Source organism: Canis aureus, chromosome 10 (genome assembly GCF_053574225.1).
Source record: "Canis aureus isolate CA01 chromosome 10, VMU_Caureus_v.1.0, whole genome shotgun sequence".
NCBI classification, from domain to species: domain Eukaryota; kingdom Metazoa; phylum Chordata; class Mammalia; order Carnivora; family Canidae; genus Canis; species Canis aureus.
Genome location: NC_135620.1, coordinates 25,854,325 through 25,875,461, shown reverse-complemented (window position 1 = coordinate 25,875,461; position 21,137 = coordinate 25,854,325). Strand labels below are relative to the sequence as shown.

Here is a 21,137-nt window from a genome sequence, read left to right as displayed (position 1 = left end):
GAAAGGAGAGAAAATGAGTGAAAATATCAGTGAGGGTGACAAAACACAAGAGACACCTAACTCTGGGAAATGAACAAGAGGTAGTGGAAAGGGAGGTGGGTGGGGGGTTGAGGTGACTGGGTGACAGGCACTGAGGGAGGCACTTGGTGGGATGAGCACTGGGTGTTATGCTATATATGGGCAAATTGAACTCCAATAAAAAAAAAAATTCTACCTCAAGTATACAAAGTCGAAGAAAAATCTTGGACAGCAGCTCCCCAAGGCCAGAGTTGCTGACTGACTCACTCATCTCTGTATCTTTCACAGCACAGCACGGAGTCCATCTCACCTCACCAGCAATCAATACCAATATCATTTACTGCATATTTTTTGAGGTTATTATACATGCAGCCCCTTCTGTGCATTTGTAGAGGTGTGTCCTCTGTATTTCCCAGCATCTGTGTGACCCTGGGTTAGTCTTGGCCCCTCTCTGGCCCTCAGGGTGGACTTCTACAGTACTCAGGAATATTTAGACCCTTCTCAACTGCTGCTGGTGGCCAAGAAGCCCTGTTATCTGGGTTCTGGGCTCTTCAGATATCTATGTTGTCATCAAAACTCTGTCAAAAGCAAAGGCCAGAACCCAAGTAAAACATTCTTAAGAGGGAGAAAAAGGAAATTATTTGCTCAGGTAATTGAAAAGCCTGAAGAACGGTGATAAGGAAGGCATAACCTCAGGCTTGTCTGATTTCAAGTACTAAAGCCATGCCACTGAAGTCATTCTCCCTCTCTTTCTCTTTGTTTCTGTCTCTTTCCACCTCTGTGTGTCTTTTCCCTCATTTTCTACCAGTGACTTATCTCCAAGTAGAAGCCAAGACCAGGCTGGAGTAACTCTTCTGGGAAAAAAGTCTCCTTCCCCCAATTTCACCCAAGGCCTCAGACCTGAATGTCATTAACTGAGAAAAGTCACGTGTTTATTGTTTAACCAGTCACTGGAAGATGGAAGCACCCAGTCATGGGTTGAGGAAAGGGTTAGCCTAGGGCTGAGGAAAGGGCTGGCCTCATGGACACACACAGACTTAAAATGGAGATGAGGTGATTCCTGAAGCAAAAAGGGGCACACTGGCACAGGACACTAAAAATTGTCTTCTACAAGGCCCTCTGTGACATCACTGGCTATTGCACAATGACCTGTTGGGCTCCCTTTGGCCACAGCCTCTGTTCTCCGCCCCCCCCAGCCCCACCTCCAGTGTTCTGAAGCTGAAGACAGACCTGTGACATTCACCTTCCCCAACTAGTCCTAGAAAAAGAGGCAAAACTCCCTGGAAAGGTACACTTTTCCCAGAAGGGAACTGACTTTGGGCAAATGGAGCTACCTCCCATCAGGTTAAGCCACCATGTGGGTAGACCTAGATTCAGTGATACAGAGCTCTGGTCTTCTCACCTCAACTCTGAACACTCAGAAACATCCACTCCACCACCACTCTGGTTCCAACTCACATTGACATCAACTGAGAACTCTGTCACAGCTCTTTTGCTATTCACCTTCTCCCTCTGCCCACTCTGCTTCCCTGCCCCTGCCCTGTACTCACAGGGGCTGTGCCCAAGAGCACTGCCCAGCAATCCTCCTGCATGCAAATCTCCCAAGTCTCAGAGTCCCTTTCTGGGGAACCAACCTAAGAAAGTTTATGTAGCATCTGCAAACTTAAAGTCCTAGGATTTATCTACCACTGAAGCAGGCTAATTTAGTAAAAACTCAAGCTTTGAAATGAGACAAATCTAGTTTCAAATTTTCCATTTATGAGCTGTGGGAGTCTATACATAAGTTTCCACTTATGAGCTGTGGTGAAGTTACTTCACCAATCGCCCTTCCTTTCTTTTTTATTTATTGATTTTAGGGAGAAGAGGGAGAGAGAGAATCCCAAGCAGGCTCCATATCCAGCACAGAGCCCAACATGGGGCTCCATGTCACAACACTGGTATCATGAACTGAGCCCAAATCAAGAGTTGGAGACTTAATCAACTGAGCCACCCAGATCCATAATTCTTCTTATCTTTAAAACATACAGATATTAAGAACATCATCTCCAAAGATGGTTGGGAATTTTAAGAGAGATATTTCTGTGTATAATGCTCAGCATAGGATCTGGCCTTAGGAAGGGCCCAGTGTATAGCTGTTAATATTTTATAATCCTGCACTATGCCTAAATGACTATGATTTCGATACAATCATGAAAATGTACCAATGGGCAATACCCACTGTAGTGACAGTAACTATTCACACTGCTCCCAAGATTGAAACTCAAGTTGGGTTCTCTCTCTGGAGGGTAATTAGATAATACATATTAGAAGCCCCTAAAATGCTCAGGACGCAGAGAGTCCAATTAGAAGCATTTTCTCTTAAGGAAATCATTGTTGTTGTGACCTCAAACTAATAAACTTTTCTCTTAAGGAAATCATTGTTGTTGTGACCTCAAACTAATAAACTGATATTTAAAATATCAGCATTTTTTAAAAGACTTTACTTATTTATTCATGAGAAACACACAGAGAGAGGAAGAGACATAGGCAGAGGGAGAAGCAGGCTCCATGCAGGGAGCCCAATGTGGGACTCGATCCCAGGACTCCAGTATCACGCCTTGAGCCAAAGGCAGACACTCAACCGCTGAACCACCCAGGCGTCCCAAAAATATCAGTATTTCTTTTAAACAAAAATCTGGGAATTACCTAATGTCAAATAACAGAAAATCATTTCAATCAATTATAGTATTACTATATGAAAAAATAAAATGCGGCTATTAAAAATACACTGTAGAAACAAAGCTAACGATGTGGAAATAAAATCACAACAATTCGGGCAGCCCTGGTGGCGCAGTGGTTTAGTGCTGCCTGCAGCCCGGGGTGTGGGGTGTGATCCTGGAGACCTGGGATCGAGTCCCACGTCGGGCTCCCTGCATGGAGCCTGTGTCTCTGCCTCTCTTTCGCTCTCTCTGAATAAATAAATAAATAAATCTTTAAAAAAAAAATCACAGCAATTCTAAGTGAAAAAACAGCCCACAGAATAGTAGTATATAAGTTGTGAGCCCAGCTTTTATAGCTGTGGAAGAAGTATGCACAGACACACAGACACACACATATACACACACTACTCAGTCACACACCATGTGGAGAAAAGGCTAGATGGTCACAAATAAAAATCCAAAATGTGAGCAGTTATTATTCCTGAGTAGACTATTGAATACTGAGTTTTTTCCTTTATGCTTTTCTGTATGTTGAAAATGTTCTACAATGAACATTTACTCATTCTCTAATTTTAAAAAAGTGTTATTCCTTAAATGCCATCTACCGGATTAAAATTAGAACCAAAAGTGCCAGTGGCTAAATAACATTGTCCTCTCCTCCTAGAGGTCTGACTTCTAAAACTTTAAAAGCATTTTAGAAATGTAAACTAAATAAGGCTCACACACACAGTCCCTGAGAAAAACAAAATATGAATACAGCACAAGTTAGTTCCAAGAAATCCCTGCCAACTATAATTAATTCAGAGAAGCAATCACCAGAGCTAATATTGTCTATTGTAAGATACATAACTCATTCACTCTGAATAACAGGTTCCCTTCAATATGCTCATGGGGGCCAGAAGTTGATTGTCAAATATGTCTGCAGGGTCCATGTTACTTGTAGGGCATTTATTTTCATTTTATTTTCCTTCCAATAGCCATTTTCCTGAACCTAAATTTAAGATCCACAGTATGACAACAAGAACAGTGATTTGAAATGGAAAATTTCCCAGAAAATCCAGGGCACAGGTCCTCATGGCCATTCAATTTAGGACACCAGACATGTCAAGGCTGTAGCTGTGGACATCAATGAATGTCCCTTCCTTGCCCTTCTCTATAATATGAATCCTTTGTTCCTTTTTCTCCCTGATTATTCTTATTTCCATGGCCTTCTGTTTTCTCTGTATTTCTCTTCCTCTCCTAGCACACAGCTGCTTCTGGGCATGGATTTTCTCCATCAGGGGCTTCTGAGGTGGTGGAAAGGCCTTTACTAAATTTGTGCGGTAGCTCAGAGAGGCTGCCTTGAATTCAGTTAGCAACCAGATCAAGTCCATACTCCTTTCCTCAGAGCAACCACAAAGCTCCATCACGTACAGTCTTTCCTTCCTCATCAGCACTAGAAAAACAGATCATAAGCAATACTGATGCATGGTTATCCCTAAACCACTCTGATGCATGCTGCAGTTGGACCCTGATAACGCTCTTCATATGGTACTCTATATCAGTCTCGACATCTCTGCTAAGCCATCCATGAGCATCCATGAATATCAAATCCACCAGCCACCTCTGCTTCTCCCTTGGCTCAGGAGCATCCTTGGTTGCAGAACGGGGAGCAATGATGGGGCACTAGCCTGGGAGAGGCAGGAAAACAATCTGACTCTAAAGTTTAGCCACAAAAACAGCCTTGAAGTTGGCTTAGAATTGGACTAAGCCAGAATATATTGGAAAGCAGAGAAGCCATAAGGCTTAAAGATTTTAGTGTCTCCAACAGACCAGAACCAAGGCAACAGCAAACTAATGCTTAGTAAAACAACATGGGGCTGGAATGAATAGGGGAGGAAGGGGGTATTTATTCACAAGGATGTTTAAATCAAGCTGTGAGTCTTTAATCCTGCTGTCACTTTTACTGTGATTAAAATCTCAATGGGCTACATCACATGCAGTTTTTATTTTCCAAGGCAGAACAAAATATCTTAATAAAAACAGATAAGTATGCATGTTGACTATGGAAAAAGGTCAAGATTAAATCAATGGAGGATAAAGTCTGTAAAGTCCAGGAGTATTATTTTAAAAGATTTTATTTATTTATTTGAGATAGAGAGTGAGAGAGTACATGAGCAAGGGGAGGTGCAGAGGGAGAGGAAGAAGCAGACTCCCTCCTGAGCAGGGAGCCCTCTAGACACCAGGGCTCAATCCCAGGACCCTGAGATCATGACCTGAGCTGAAGTCAGATGCTTAACTGACTGATCCTCCAGGTGCCCCAGGACCAGGAATGTTTAATTTAATGTGAAAATGACATAAAAAAAATCACATCCATGTAGGTCCAAGAACCAAACAAGCTTGGATGTGTATTGGACTCAACAGGCAGGGAGAAGATGGGAATATGGGAAAGACTGAACAGCTCAGTAAATAGATTAGTCATTTTGTAATTAGGGCGGGATACGAAGTAGAGGCCAAAGTGCCTTTTATCCAGGTGTGTTGGGATTGATCAAAAAAATGTAAATTGTACATTTTTGAGAAGTAACTTTTTCAGTAAGACTCCACACTGTCATTCTGCATTTAACTTTCTTACATATCTTTTTTTTTTAACTTTCTTACATATCTTATTTGCAAATGTGGCTGCAGCTATGGGATATTAACACAACTGTGCAAGCAATTGGTACTACAACAGCAAACTTTCCACTTGGCTTTCCACAAGTTTCTCTGATAGCATTCGGGACTGTTTGAGATGAAAAAATGCAATCTTCTCTTCCATGCTGTAGGACCTTCCATCCTGGGGGGTTGGGGGGTGGGGGAAGAACACAGCCTCATTTCTGACAAACTAGTCCAGCCGAACCCTTTTACTCTTTTACCTTCCTAGAGATTAAAGTACTTAAACACTCAATTCCCCCCGCCCCCCAACTGCCACTCATTACTGGAAAACTTCTCTCTCCTTATTTCTTTCTGCATCAACTTGGACTCTTCGCCAGTCTTCCACAGCTGTTTTACCTAGGTCCATCACATCAGCCAGCCTGACCCCCCACCATCTTATAGAGTGCATTCTTCTCTCTGGCCAACTGGTCTTCTCCCGGTCTCCCACATACACCTCTGCTCCTGCTACTGCTCCCTGCTGGAAAGGGTCCTTGCCTCCACCTATCGCAGTAAGTGGCCATCTACCACAAAGGCTGTGCACTTTCCATGTTTTATCTCACTTCATCTTTGCAACAGCCTGTCACATAAGATTATTATTTCTATTTTATAGATGAGGAAATTGAGGCTCAGAAAGATTTAGGAACCTGCTAAGCCTCACAAGATGTGGAATGAGGATTTGAACCTTTTTCAAATGCCACAGCCTCTCCTTCCCTCTCTCTGACCCTGGTGTAATTAACAGAGTCTGGCTCAGGCCTGACTCTTCTTGGAAGTTCAGGCTGGTGAGCCTGGCCCACACTATTCCCAAATGTCCTACTGGTCAGAACAACGGAGACGGGCACAGAATTGTTATCTTATTTCTATGTATGTGTTTGATCTCCCAATTCAATTTTCATCTCCTCAAAGGAAGAGACTGCCTCCCATAAACCCCTTACACACACACATACACACACAGGTCTGAGCTGACTGATGCATATCTCAGTAAGGATCTAAGTATATTCCCTGAGGAGAGAAAGTCTATCTGCCCCTCCCTATTCTCCTCTTCACTTCACCTGAGAAGAGGAAATAGTAATTGGAATTGGATTGGTTTCCAAGACTCTGAGCCATGTTCACTAGACAGTGGGGTCAGTGTGAATTTCCAGGTTGCCCTCTTTTCTTCCTCCTCTTCTAGTGGCTTATGTGGTGAAGTAAGCAGAGTCCATGCTCATGTGGGAGGTGACTTGGCCATTTTGCTCTCTCTTTTCTTCAAACACATGGGCTTAGTTACTCTTGCTTCCTTGTCTGCTGCCCGCCCCATGGGTCTGGCTGGAGGGGAGACAGATTCTGGAAATCTGGAGGCCCATAGGCTAGGTTGGATGCTTAAGCCTAGTGCAACCTAGCCTACTATATAGCTCTTTACTGAGTTTGAACCAGCCAATAATAAACATAATAAATATTAAAGTGGCACATAATTACCTACTTGTTTCCTGTATGTATTCTTCTCTCAAGGATCTCGAGAGATAGATGTCACACTCCCTGATTCCCTAACCAAATACCACTTAATAGTGTACCAAACCTCATGATTTCTCAGACATACCCCTTCACAAGTTCTTGGTTACTCAGTTCCTTCTCTTAATTCATAGGAGTTTTAATGATTTACTAGAATTGACTTTCATGGAAACGCATGGTATGCATATTTTTTGTTAGGTGGATAGTCAATAAGCTAATATGAAGCAAGAGCTTTCATGTCAGTCTGGGTCTTCCAAGAAGATGCCAAGAGGCACGTGCAGAGTCTTAGGAAAAGGGAATAAGGAGGAAACCAGGATAAGCTGGGAGATCCAACAGATGGTGATGTGAGTCAGACACAGGTGAGAGAGAGGAGAGAAAGTCAGGTAGCAGTGTCTGCAACTGCCACAAAGTCAAAGGAAAGCCCAGCAAACCCACCAGGGAGTTGCCACAGGTGGCTGTCAGAAGCAGGCAGCTGCTCAGGGGAAGTGTGGCCTTGGTGCAAAACCAAGCCCATGTCCAAAGAGTAGCACTGGGGCCTCAATTATGCTCTGTGAAGTACAAGAGTGGTAAGATGCATTCTCAGGCCACCACAGCCTCCATCTGTGTCAACAACTGCTGCCTGCCTTGAGTTTTCTTTGCAAACCTGTTATCATTTCTTCCTCACATTTCTATTTCCCAGCAGCAAAAGGAAATACACTTTGAGACAAAAGTACTTTGAAAGAAAACAGAAGCACAGTTTGTTCAGGAAAGCTTCAAACTGGGCACATGCAGTCTGTCTGTCCAGAGCCTATTATCTTGGGAGTTTTTAGGAAAATGCCAGAGACATTACTCCTTCTGTTTCATACTCTGAAAATCATTGGGGTTCTCGTAACGTTCAGGCCCATCCCTGAAACCTAACAACTTCTATTGTTGGAAAAGTGTTACCCAGGCCACAGACTCAAGGGCTGTATCACCTGTGAGGCCAGCTTCTCCAAAGTGGAAGCTGCCTGAAGATTTTGCCCCTGTGTTCTGGGAGCCACAAACAGGATGCCATGGTCTCTAGAGCATTCTCACCATAAACAGACATGATGGCTCTGCCTAGTGGGCACAGTGCCTTGCTAGAGGAGGTATAATCTGTTAATTTGGTTAACTGTGTGGCTGCCATTTACAGAGTTAGAACTGTGTGGAGAAAGCTGGTGGTCACCAAAATCCATGAGCTCTTTACTTCCTTGGCCTAACAAATGGCAAAAAGCAAATCAGGTCCTACGATGAAGTTCTGGCCAGTAGAAAGTGAGTGGAAGGGACCTGGGCCACTTTCAGCCTAGAATCTCCTTCCAACATGTTCCTCTCTCGTCTTCTTCATTGACTGGTGTGCTGGGAGGAGCTTCTAGAACCCAGCATGAGTAGTGTCTCGGTTCCTAAATGATCCCACATTCACTTCCTTTAAGACCCGTGACCTGCTCTGGTCAGACTTTTCTATGTGTCAACTACATACAGAACAAGCTAAATGTAAAAATTCTCTGGTTTATAAAGAGCAATCGTGCATATTTCAAAAACTGTTTCTGTGCAAACAGAATCCTAAATGGTATTTCTTTTTCAAAAACAGCTTTATTGAGGTAACAGTGTTATACAAAACCTTTTTGAGCTTATATAATGCATACAATTTGATGAGTTCAGAGCTTTGTATTCATTCATGAAACTGTCACCACAGTCAAGGTAATAAACATCACCAACTGTCCCCCTTGTTTTTGTTTTGCAGTAAGAACACTTAACGTGAGAACTACCCTCTAAGTGGATAAGTACACAGCACAGTGTTGTTAACTATAAGCATGGTATCACACAGCAGGTTCATCCGGCACAAGTGACAGCTGAACAATATCCCATTTCCCTTAACTCCAGCCCCTGAAAACCTGATCACTTTATTCTCAGTTTCTATGAGTTTGACCATTATAAGTACTCATCATGCTGTATTTGTCCTCTGTGGCTGGCTTTTTTTCCCACGAGCATAACTCCAGGTTCATCCACAGTAACACATTTAGCAGAATTTCCTTCGTTTTTAATGCCACATATTATCCATTGTATGTAGACACCATATTTTCTTTACCCATTCATCTGTTGATGGACACAAAGGTTGTTTCCACACCATGGTTATGTTAAAAAATGTGATATATGGGGTTTCTTTAAATATTCTATTCTCTAGGAATGCTAAACTCATTCAAAGCCAGCACATTATTTCTGGAGCTGAAAAAGACGATACATTTTGCTCACGTGTGCCTTACTCAATTTTTCATCTTCTTCCTCACCAGCACCTTCTAAATGAATGAAGCTTATGGCTTGCCCCAAGCATGCATATTTTCATTATTTTGCAGAGGCTGATTGATTGGGAAAGAGTGCCATGCTGTGGGTGAGGAGATTTGATTTGTAACCCATGTTCAAAACCTTTCTATCTGAAAGTCCAAGAACTTCAGGACAAGATAGAAGTTGTGCTGGTGTGCACCTACCTTTCCATAGAGCTTGCCAGAGCACAGTGGTCAGTAGATTTAACTTTCAATGTAACCATTTAAATACTAGCCATCACTAGTACTCATAGGTTCAAAATGGGTTCACCTTGACATTGTAAAGGTTTGATTGTTAACCACTGCTAATAGGTCTAAGGCAAGAGAAAAACCAAGAGCAAAATCCTAACTCTAATGTTATATTTCATTTGCTAAATGAATAACAGATTCTAGAAATGAAATTTCCATGCAGTGGTGTAAAGAAAGAACCATAGAGCAAATCAGGTCCTACGACGAAGTTCTGGCCAGTAGAAAGTGAGTGGAAGGGACCTGGGTCACTTTCAGCCTAGAAAATCCTTCCAAAATGTGTTCCTCTCTCTTCTTCTTCCAGAGTCCCAACTTCTGGATTGTTACACTTGATGCAAATGGATTACAAGTTCCTGAGATACTGATTCCTCAACTCTGTAGAGCTGATGCTGCCAAAGGTTCCAGGGCCCCTTGCCTCTGATTATGAGTAATATTATCCATTTATGGCAGTATGTTACAATTACTGCCATTTTTCTACTATGGCCAATAAAACACAAAAATTGAGGAAGCGTGGATCCACCTTAGCAATCTGTATCATAGATGGTGAATAATCCATCAGCATGCTCTGGAAACAAGCGGCAGAGGCACCAACACAAACTGGCTTGACCAGTAAGGAAATACATTAAAAGTCCAATTAGAACCAATTAAATGTTTAAGAGACCTCTCTTCTCTCGATCTTTGTCCTCAGTGGAGCCTGACTTTGACCTCAGGCTGCCTTCCCTTAAGGTACCCACACACCTATGGTAGTTTCAATCTTCTCTGCAGCCTCTCCCTCCTCAGTCAGAGAGAGAGGGGAGGCTGCCATTTCTGTTGGCCGGCTCTTTGGACTGAAGAAACTGCTCTCAAAGTCCCTGACAGACCTCTCCTCACTGGACTGAATTGAACCCCGTGCCCCTTCCTGGACCAGTCTGGCCAAGGATATCCAACTACCCCCTTTATATCATGGTAATATGAGCCACCCGTGACTGTACAGTCTGGAGACCCTGCAGCAGAATTGCTCTAGTCCATCCTGGAAAACGTGTCCAGAAAGTTGTGGATGTGATGTGATAATTGTTTTATTCCCTGATACATATGTATTAAAACTGTACCTAGTTAATTTTTTAAAAGTTTGATCTCCCACCTAATTGTGTGACACTAGAGATACACATACCACACTTAGGCAATACTGAGCTTGACAGGAAAGGGAAAGTGAGTGAATTGTATTGGGGAGTTAGCCATGGAAGAACAGAGGGTATAGCTGGTTACAGGGACAGTGACTCCCCCTGATTTGACTATGACAGAGAATTCATTGAGAAATAGTGGGAAATGGGGACAAAAATTCATGGACTCTACAGGACCTTAGGTTGCAGGCTGAGGAATGTTGCATAGGTCAATGGGAACCTTTTTTAAAAGAGTTCCATCATGAAATGATAAAAGTATTGTTTTAATAACATTAAACTGACAAATCTATGAAGGACTGATTGAAGTGGGAGATCTTTGCAATAAGAAAGGAATAAAGATAGGATTTAAAGTAAGAAGAAGGTGAAATACAGTAGAAGCACATTTCAAAGAGACAAGTGACAAAGAGTAGAAAAACCTGATACACAGCATGAAAAGAATGAGTAGCCTTGAATGACTCCAAGATTTACTAGAATAGGATCTCGGATACAAGACCCTATTTAGTTTCTTCAGTGTCACTGAGTGTGTGCACGTATGTGTGTATGCATGCATGCACATGCCTATACATGTGTTTGTATTCTCATTCAGGTTTTCGGCTGACTTAGACTCAAGTTCCCTATCCAGCAGGCTCTTGGAGTCCTTCCTAGGACATCTCTACTCTAAAACAAGGAAGTCAGAAAAAAAAATGAATAAATAAAAATAAAACAAATAAGTCAGGAATGGGAGCTTGACCTCAGAAGGGTAATGATGTCATTGAGTAAGTGGATCAATTTAATCAGATCCCCAAAGTCAGACCCCGTAATCTACCTCGAATTTCCTCCCCCCATCAAGATCATGACTGGACATCTCCTTTCAGACCAAGAACCTGACTCACTTCTGACCTTGCCCCTTAGCGGTGTCACATTCATCCTTCTTTGAGGAGCTCCAATCTGGGCCCCATACCACAGAACTGGGATGAGTCTTCCACGCAGAGGACTGTCAAAGCCCTGTGAATATGCCATCTCCCTGATGCCTACTGGGCATCTTCACAGAAGGGTGGACAAAGGAGCCGGTGCTGCAGAGAAGCTGCTGTGGGATCATTCAACCTGAGCACAGAATAACACTGGCGGCCTTCCTGTTCACTCACTGTAGGATATTTTATGATCATTTCTACCCTCTGTCCTGGATTCTATGACTCTTGTTTCTCAGTGTTTCTGGCTGCCAGCCAGCACAGTGCTCTGGGAGCAGCTCCTGGCAGCTGCATCCCAGAGTGGCAGAGAACGCAGGCCCAACTGGATGTGGCTGCCACGCTGCTCCCGCAGCTGTGGTCTCAGAAGTCGGGAGCACACCAGGTGGCTGTGCTTGGCATGAGAGCACCAGAGCACTCAAGCTCCCTGGCCAGATACTGGAGAGTTCAAGGTTCCAACTACTCTGTCTTTGAGGTGTGAAGAGATGTGGAATGGTCAGGGTAACCTGGGAGGTCATCTCTTGACAAACGTCTACTCACCCAGCTGATGCCACTTAAACAAAACTAAGCCCCGCCTTATAAATATCTCAACTCTCCTTTTCTGAGACTGTTCCCTGAGGGTGGACATTATTGGACTATGTACAAATACAGATGGTTGAGTCTAACTTTCTGCTTCCTAATGTTTCTCACTACTCTGTGGTCAGAAGGAAATCCTGAGTGCAAGCAGTAGTGCAGTAATAACGTAATGTAATAATAACTGTTATATTCAGGTTTTCTATATGCCAGACAAAATGCTAGGCACTTTAAATGTATTACGTCATTAAATCAACACAATCCTGCAAACTACATACCATTTTCATCCATTTGACAGGTAAGAAACTGGAATTTAAAATGTTAAATGCCTTGCCTAATGTAACACAGCAAATAAATGGCAGAGCCAAGATTTGAACTCAGGTTTGTCACAGTCCAGAGCAAGAGCACTTACTGAGCACAGCATTCAGACCATCTGTAGGAACTTAGTCTCCCCCTGAAATTCACTCTGTTTCTGCACTGGCCAAATGTATGGATTTCATGTAGATAAGGAGATTTTAGCATACTGAAAAGCCTTCTTTCCTCTCTTAAAAGTAAAGAAGAAAACTGTCAAATACTGTTGGTGAAAGTGTAAATTAGGACAAACACTTTGGAAAACTGTTGGCATTGTTTACTGAAATTGAAGATTTGCATATTCTGTGATCCAGCAATTCTACTCCTGGGTATTGAGCCAAGAAATATGTGTGCACATGTGCATCAGAAGAAATGCACAAGAATACTCACAGCAGCATGATTTGTATTAATCCTAAACTGCAAATAATCCAAAAGTCTATCAACAGATGTAGGGAATACATAATTGGGATACATACACACAATGGAGTGCCATACAGCAATGTAAAGAAATGAATACAGTTACACACAACAAGAGTGAAAGCTGTGCTCAGGAAGCCAGACATAAAGAACACATATCATGCGATTCAACTTTTTTTAATTTTGAACACAGAAATGAGCTAGAGTGCTGAGAGATTTATACTTAGGGAATAAAATTTTGATAGTAAAGGAAGGAATTGATTACTATAAAAGTCACAAAAGTGGAGATGGGAATGGGTGGAGGCTGTCAGAAGCTTCTGGGGTGCTGCAAAGTTCTGGGGTGTTTTCTAGAGAAGCTACATGTGGCTTATTTTATATTAATTTTCTTTATAATGTTCTACAGCAGAAATGGCTTAAAACAGGCTTAAGGGAGGTAAAGGCAATAAAAAAAAAAAGCAATGCAACTCTTGCTTTCAAATTGAGGCTACAATTCTTTGATAAGAAGCCCATTTTGAGACATTTTCTTGACAGAACCTGTCACCTATGAAGTCCTTTCCACTCTCTTCACTGATCAGAACACACCCCCCACAAACACTCCTTTTAATTATTATTTTTTCTTGTTAAAGAAACGTTTCCTTGTTCACATTATAGGTGACTGCACTCAAGTATATTTCTCTCAGAAGGAACTGATTTTTCTGGGCTGCTCTTGTAGAAGTAATTGTGAGCTTTTTGAGTCACCCTTGACTCAAAAATGTTTCTGCAATAGGAAAATGGGAACAGCAAGGTTTATTGTTTTAATTCACACATCTGAATGAAAGCTGGTCAGAAAGAGAAACATGGGCAGCCATGAGACTCAGAAGGATACGTGGATACAGCTAGGGATGACGGATGACACCGGAGGAGGGACTGGAGACAGTCCTGACAAATGACCCACTCAGGTTTCTCAGGTCAGAGTATGCAGGGAGCTGGAGCCCAGCTACTCTCCTATGGTTCAAAAGCTTAAGAAGCCAGCACATCAAGATATTCAGTTGGGATGAGCCTAAAGTCTAAATTCGAAAAGACATGGTTTAATACCCTCCAATGGGTCGGGGCATGGGGCAAATGGGTGGGCACAGGATGTGATGAGCACTGAGTGTTATACGCAACTGACCAATTACTGAAAACTGCATGTGAAACAAATGCTGGACTGTATGTTGGTAAATTGAATTTAAATAAAAATATAAATAAATAAAGAATGAATGAATGACACTGCTTTTAAGCTAAGAGAATTCAGGACAAGTTGAAGAATATTTGAGTTCCAAGCTCATCAAGAGAAAGAAGTAAGTGGTAGTAAAACACCCTGCCACAGGTTCTGGGAAATGGCTGGATACTCTGACTGTGATTTCCACCCTGTTCATCTGGTAGCAATCCCCTCCACATCCACATGCCTCATCAAACTGAATGTCACAGTTCTCCTCAGTGCAAACAAGAATGACCAAAACTTCTGCAAAGCCTCATGTAACCCTATACACTTCACGCTGCATATCAGAGGTACAGGTAGTAAACACTGAATGAACCTTTGCTGTCTTTAGCTCCTTATTCTAAACGATGGAGATAGAGAATTTGACTTTCTCTTCATAATAACCCCATGAAGCTGGTTCTACTTTTGTTATCTCATTTTACCAAGGAGAAAACTAAGTAAGGCACAGAAGGCTTGGCAGTTGATCTTATAAGCCACACTACAATTCTTCTGGTAAGAATGTAGCTCGCAAATTGAAGTTAATCTCAATTTTTCTTTCTTCCCTTTACTTCTCTAAATCTCACCCTCCTTTCAAGATCCACCTAAAATTCTACTTTCTTCATGAAACATTTATTAATATTTACTCTCCTCTGAATTACATAATATCTTTGCAAACTACACATCCTCATATTGTTGTGATCCCATCCAAGTTTTATGTCCCAAAATAGCCTATAAGCTGGCAGAAGACAAAAGCCATTTCACACACACCTGTATGATGTCCTCTGCCTCTCCTCTTCCCAGCTTGCCTTAACTTCCCAAATGATGATGCTTGACTTAAATGTTAAATTAAATTGAGTCATCTAATCAAAGTCTATTTTTGTTTTTCTCTGAAGTATCAAGAGGCATATTATACACATACATACAAATTTTGTATGTGAAGACTCAAAAAGAAATATTAAATTTTACTCCATGTACTTAGATTATTACAGCATTAGTCTTACTTAAAAAAAAAAAAAAACCTCAAAATTATTTTTAACCCTGAGCTCAAAGTTTCTGGCAGGAAGAGAGAGACACTGAGTTGGAAGAGCATGAATTGGAAATAGAAATGTTGATTCCCAATGTTGGTTCGACCTTAGATAAGCATTAAAGCTTTCCTGGGCTGAAGAGAAAGGACTAAGCAGAAAGATTCTAAAGTCCTGCCCCTGCTTCTTGACTTTAAGCCTATAAATATATCCAGTTCTCAAAATTTCATTATTCAACCATACATATTTTAGGTGACATAATCCTAGAACCTAATATATTTTCAACTTTTCATATTTATTGTTAACGTCATTTGCTATGAGTGTGTGTGTGTTTGTGTGTACATGTTTCCTTACACAGGCTTAGGAAAAAATAAAATTTGTCAGGATCTGACAGTAAACTGAAATTTAGGTGCCAAAATTTTACTCTGAGCTTTTTCAGAGTTAAAACCGAAATGTAGCTATATTAAACCATCGTGGTTTAGAATTGTTATTTCCATTTGAAGGGGATTAACATACAGCATTTGCTTTCCAACAAAGGAAATGGGTTCTATAGGATGTGCAATCTTTCCAGGATGATCTTTGAATGTTTAAAGATGGGAGCCTTGGGGCACCTGGTGGCTCAGAGGTTGAGCATCTGCCTTTGGCTCAGATCATGATCCCAGGGTCCCAGGATCGAGTGCCGCATCCGGCTTCCTGCAGGGATCCTGTCTCTCCCTCTGCCTATGTCTCTGCCTCTCTCTCTCTGAGTCTCCCATGAATAAATAAATGAATAAATAAAATAAATAGAGAAATAATAAAATAAAGTGGGAGCCTTGATTATTAGCTACTTTCAACTCAGGTCCGAGTTTATAACATGCATTAGTATAAGGGAAACTAGAGCCAATTCAGGAATTTTGAAATTGCTAAAGATTGATATCCACATAGAATTTCTATTTGTATTTTTTCCATGGAAGGTCATTCAACAACTGATAAAGAGAAAATGTGAATGTATGTAGACAATTATTTCAGAATCAATATGCTTTTTCTATTAGCTTTTAAAATCTGTTTGCATAAAAGTTTCTTTTCAACCTAGCTCTTCTGAAGGTTTTGGAGGGCTGAAGTGACTAGGGACATGATCTTTGCAATATTTCATTTCGTTATCTCTTATTATTACATGGTGGCCCAGAGCATGGAATGAATAAAGATGTCTTGTCATCAAAATGCATTCATTCATTTAACAAGTTCCTGAAAATAATGGAACAGTTGCTAAGCAATGGAGAAATTATACATTCTCAGGGATCCGTGCAGATTCTAAAAGCAAAAGTAGTTCTGGGAATTGGTATTAGTGTCTCTTGAACTCAACTAAATAAAACTAAGAAAGTGGCATGCATACCTAATAGTCAAGAGGTAAGATCTTTCATCCCTCTGACCCAGGATTTCAAAGTAATAATATAGATAGCAAATTTCCTATCAAACAGTAACCTGTGTCCATTTATGGATTACAAATAGCTGGCAAGTTTATAACACTTTTATTTTTAAAAAATTATGGTACAAAAGAATGTATTCTTTGAATTAGGAAGTAAAATTATCTTAGATATATTCATCATACTTTAATTGAATATTAAAGTTTATATCACATTTATATATGGAGTATTATCCATAATCCAACTCCTCCCCCAAATAGCCATTATTAATATTTTGGGATATGTTTGTCACTTTTACAGACATATGTAAAGTTACTACCTATTATTATTTAACATACTACACACACACTATCCACACCCAAATGCTTGTTCTAAATGCTACAGATATATCATTCTTTTCAAAATAATTTTTAAACATTTAATTGTTCCCAATTGATCACTAGTATAAATAACTCTTAATTATGCTGTACAAACATTTTCAAAAGTACATTTCCACTGCAAAAGTAATACATGGAGAGAAGTACCTCTGGAATGGCAATTAATACCCTGGGGATAGGACTCCCCAGCAAACTCTGAGTCAAATCAAAGATAAATGCTGGGACAGGAGATTGACAGGAGCTGCTAGATGGGTCAAATAATGATAATCTTAGGAGATGGGGCTTTGGGGTAGCTCCAAATCATTTTGCCCCCTCCAGTGGCTGCTAGCCTGCTGGCTTTACCAGCATCATTAATTGTGATACTGCTGGCCCTCAAGGTTATGAGGAGAGAGGGATGAGAACAGTGCTAGGTAAAACTCCACAAAACTGGCTGTTCTTAACAAGATTCAGCCATTTTGTTTAAACAGAACTTCACTGTATTGTTCCAAGTCTTTGGTTAATTTCCAGAATTCTCCAGAGAAATAGAACAATTGAATATATATAGACATATGTGAAGAGATTTATTATAGGAATTGATTCACATGATTATGGAGGCCTAGAAGTCCTACAATCTGCCATCTGCAAGAGGGAGAACCAGGAAAGATGGTGACATAATTGTCTGAGTATAAAGGCCTGAGACCAGGGAAGCCAATGGTTTAAGCACTAGTCCAAAGACCCAAGAGTTGAGGGGGCCAATGATGTAAATCCCAGTCTGAGTCTGAAGGCCAAAGAACCAGCAGCACCTGTATACAAAGGTAGGAGAAGACAGATGTCCTAGCTCAAGCAAAGAAAGCAAATTCACCTCTCCTACACCTTTTTATTTTATTCATCTCCTTAACAGATTGGATGATGCCCACCTTCATTAAGGATAGCAATCTTCTTTACTCAGTCTACTTTTTCAAATCCTAATCTCTTCCAGAAACACAATCATAGACACACTCAAAAATAATGTTTTACTTACCTCGTCTGCACATCCCTTAGTCCAGTCAAGTTAACATATAAAATTAACAATCATAGCTTAACATTCAAAAATCATATGAACAGAATAAAGGACAAAAACCCCATGATCAGATCAATAGAGACAGAAAATGCATTTGACAAAGTCTCACACCCTTTTATGATAAAAACCCTCAGAAAACTAAGAATGTAAGGGAACTTACTCAAGCTGATAATGGACATCTACAAATAACCACAGCTAACATCATTGTCAATAATGAAAGACTAAATGCTCTTCTACTAAGATCAGAAACAAGCCAAGGTAAGGTGCCTGGATGACTCAGTCGTTAAGTGTCTGCCTTTGGCTCAGGTCATGAGCCCCTTGGTCATGGGATCAAGCCCACATCAGGCTCCCAGCTCATCAGGCAGCCTGCTTCTCCCTCTCCCTCTGCAGCTTTCCCTGCTTGTGCTCTCTTGAGTTCTCTCTCAAATAAAGAAATAAAATCCTTAAAAAAAAGAAAACATTCAAATGACAACTTCAGTTTATATACAAAAAAAAAAGAGAGAGAGAGAGCACCAAACAAGCCAAAAATGTCTATGTCAGCTCTTATCATTTCTATTCAATATTATATAATGAACTTTGAGCAATACAGGGGTTGTGGCATAGATCCCTGCACAGTTGAAAATCTAATTTTGACTCCCCCAAAACAACTACTAATAGTCTGTTGTTGACTGGAAACCTAAACAATAACATAAACAGTCAATTAACACATATTGTGTATATTATATGTTATATGTGTATATATAATATATGTTATACGTGTACATGTGTTATATATACAATAAAGCTAGCTAGAGAAAAAATTATTAAGAAAATCATAAAGAAGAGAAAATACATTTATAATACTGTAGTCTATTTAACAAAAAAAAATCCACATATAAGTGGACCCATGCTGTTCTAACCCATGTTGTTCAAGGGTCAACTATAGTAGAGGTTCTACCTAGGGTAATTAGGCAAGAAAAGGAAACAAAATGGCTCCAGATTGAAAAGGAAGAAGTAAAACTCTCCTTCAAGAAGACATGATCCTGTAGATAGAAAATTCTAAGCAATCCATACCAAAAAAATCTATTAGAGCAAATAAACAAGTTCAGCAAAGTTGCATGATACAAGACCAATATACAAAAATCAACTGTCTTTACCTATACAAGCAATAAACACTGCAAAATTGAAATAATGAAAATAATGTCACTTCCAATAATATCAAAAAAGAAAATTTTTAGAAATAAATTTAACAAAAGTGTAAACTGAAAAGTATAAAACATTGGTAAAGTATGTTAAGAAGATATAAGTAAATGGAAAGAGACACCATGATCATGGACTAGAAAATTTAATATTGTTAAGATGGCAATACTCCCAAAAATGCTTTTCAGATTCATTGCAATTCCTATCAAAATCTCAGCTGGCATCTTTGCTGAAACTGACAACATTATCCTAAAATTCACAGGGAAACACAAGTGACACCAAATAGCTAACAGTTTTTTAAAAACTGAAGTTGGAGAACTCACACTTTCCTATTCCTAACTAGCTTACAATAATCAAGACAGTGTGATATTGTCATAAGGATACACATATAAATGAATGGAATAGAATTAAGAGTCCAGCATAAATGTTTATGATTTATGGTTATTTATGATTAATTGATTTTGACAAGGTTGTCCTAATAATTGAATGGGGGAAAGAACAGTATTTCAACAAATGGTATGAGAATACCTGGAAATACATACACCAATATAACAATTGATCACTTCTTCACACTATGTACAAAAATTAATTAATTCAAAATAGGATGATAAGAGGGACGCCTGGGTGGCTCAGCAGTTGAGCATCTGCCTTTGGCTCAGGGCATGATCCCAGAGTTCCGGGATCCAGTCCTGCATCGGGCTCCCCACAGGGAGCCTGCTTCTCCCTCTTCTGCCTGTGTCTCTGCCTCTCTGTGTCTCTCTTGAATAAATAAATAGATAAATAAATAAATAAATAAATAAATAAATAAATAAATAAAATCTTAAAAAAAAAAAAAAGGATGATAGACCTAAGTATAAAACTTAAAATCTCAGGAGAAAATATACTAGCAGATCTTTGTAACCTTGCGTTAGGTCAAGTCTTTTAGATAGAACATCGACATCACAAGTAACAAAAGGAAAAAACAGATAAACTGGACTAAACATCGAAATTAAAAACTTTACTCTTCAAAGGACATTATCAGAAAGTGAAAATATAACCCATATGATAGTAGAAAATATTTTCAAATCATATATCTGATAAGAGACCATATTTTTTAAAGATCTCATTTATTTGGGCACCCCGGGTGGCTCAGTGGTTTAGCGCCGCCTTCAGCCCAGGGCCTGATCCTGGAGACCTGGGATCGAGTCCCATGTCACACTCCCCTGCATGGAGCCTGCTTTTCCCTCTGCCTGTGTCTCTGCCGCTCCCTGTGTGTGTGTGTGTGTGTGTGTGTGTGTGTGTGTGGTGAATTAATAAATAAAATCTTTAAAAAAAAAAGATTTCATTTATTTATTTGACAGAGAGAGAGCACAATTAGGGGTAGCGACAGGCAGAGAGAGAGGGAGGAGCAGACTCCCTGCTGGGAAGGCAGCCAGAGGTGGGGCTTGATACCAGGACCCTGAGATCATGAGCTGAGTCAAAGGCAGATGCTTAACCAACTGAGCCACCCAGAAGACCCTGCTCATGCTCTCTCTCTCAAATCAATAAATAAATAATCTTTATAAAAAAGTAATTCAAAAATGGGCAAAAAGATCTAAACAAGTGTTTTACCAAAGAAAATATACAAATGCTCAAAAAGTACATGAAAGATGCCCAACATCATTAGCTACCAGGGAAATGCAAATCAAAACCATAGTAAGGTACCACTTCACACCCACTAATATGGCTGTATCAAAAAAGCCAGATAATACCAAATGTTGGGAAGGATTTGGAGAAATTAGAATTCTCATATTCTTCTGATAGGAATGTAAAGTGGTACAGCCATTCTGGAAAATAGCCTGGAAGTTTGTCAAACATTAAACAGTTACCTTATCAACCAGCAATTTCACTCCTTAGTTACATATCCAAGATAAATAAAAACATGTCCACACAAAAAAAATGTACATCAATGTTCACAGCAGTGTTATACATTATAACCAAAAAGGAGAAACAACCCAAATAAATATCCATCAACCTGATGAATAGATACATAAAATGTGGC

General features: G+C 40.2%; 2 long non-coding RNA genes across 3 annotated transcripts in view; both read left to right on the top strand.

Moving 5' to 3' along the window:
* The first annotated feature begins 1,169 nt into the window (after positions 1-1,169).
* LOC144322145 (uncharacterized) lies at positions 1,170-10,094 on the top strand. Of its 2 annotated transcripts, XR_013387720.1 has the most exons (4): positions 1,176-1,306; positions 5,726-5,896; positions 9,221-9,381; positions 9,738-10,094. It is a non-coding gene; the product is annotated as an uncharacterized LOC144322145 (long non-coding RNA). The 2 variants fall into 2 exon arrangements; XR_013387719.1 differs by lacking the exon at positions 5,726-5,896 and having other exon boundaries at positions 1,170-1,306.
* A 6,305-nt stretch (positions 10,095-16,399) lies between these two features.
* Positions 16,400-21,137, top strand: part of LOC144321623 (uncharacterized) — a 40,240-nt gene continuing 35,502 nt past the window's right edge. The window contains exon 1 of the long non-coding RNA XR_013387221.1: positions 16,400-16,505. This is a non-coding gene — a long non-coding RNA (uncharacterized LOC144321623). The remainder of the gene's footprint in view (positions 16,506-21,137) is intronic.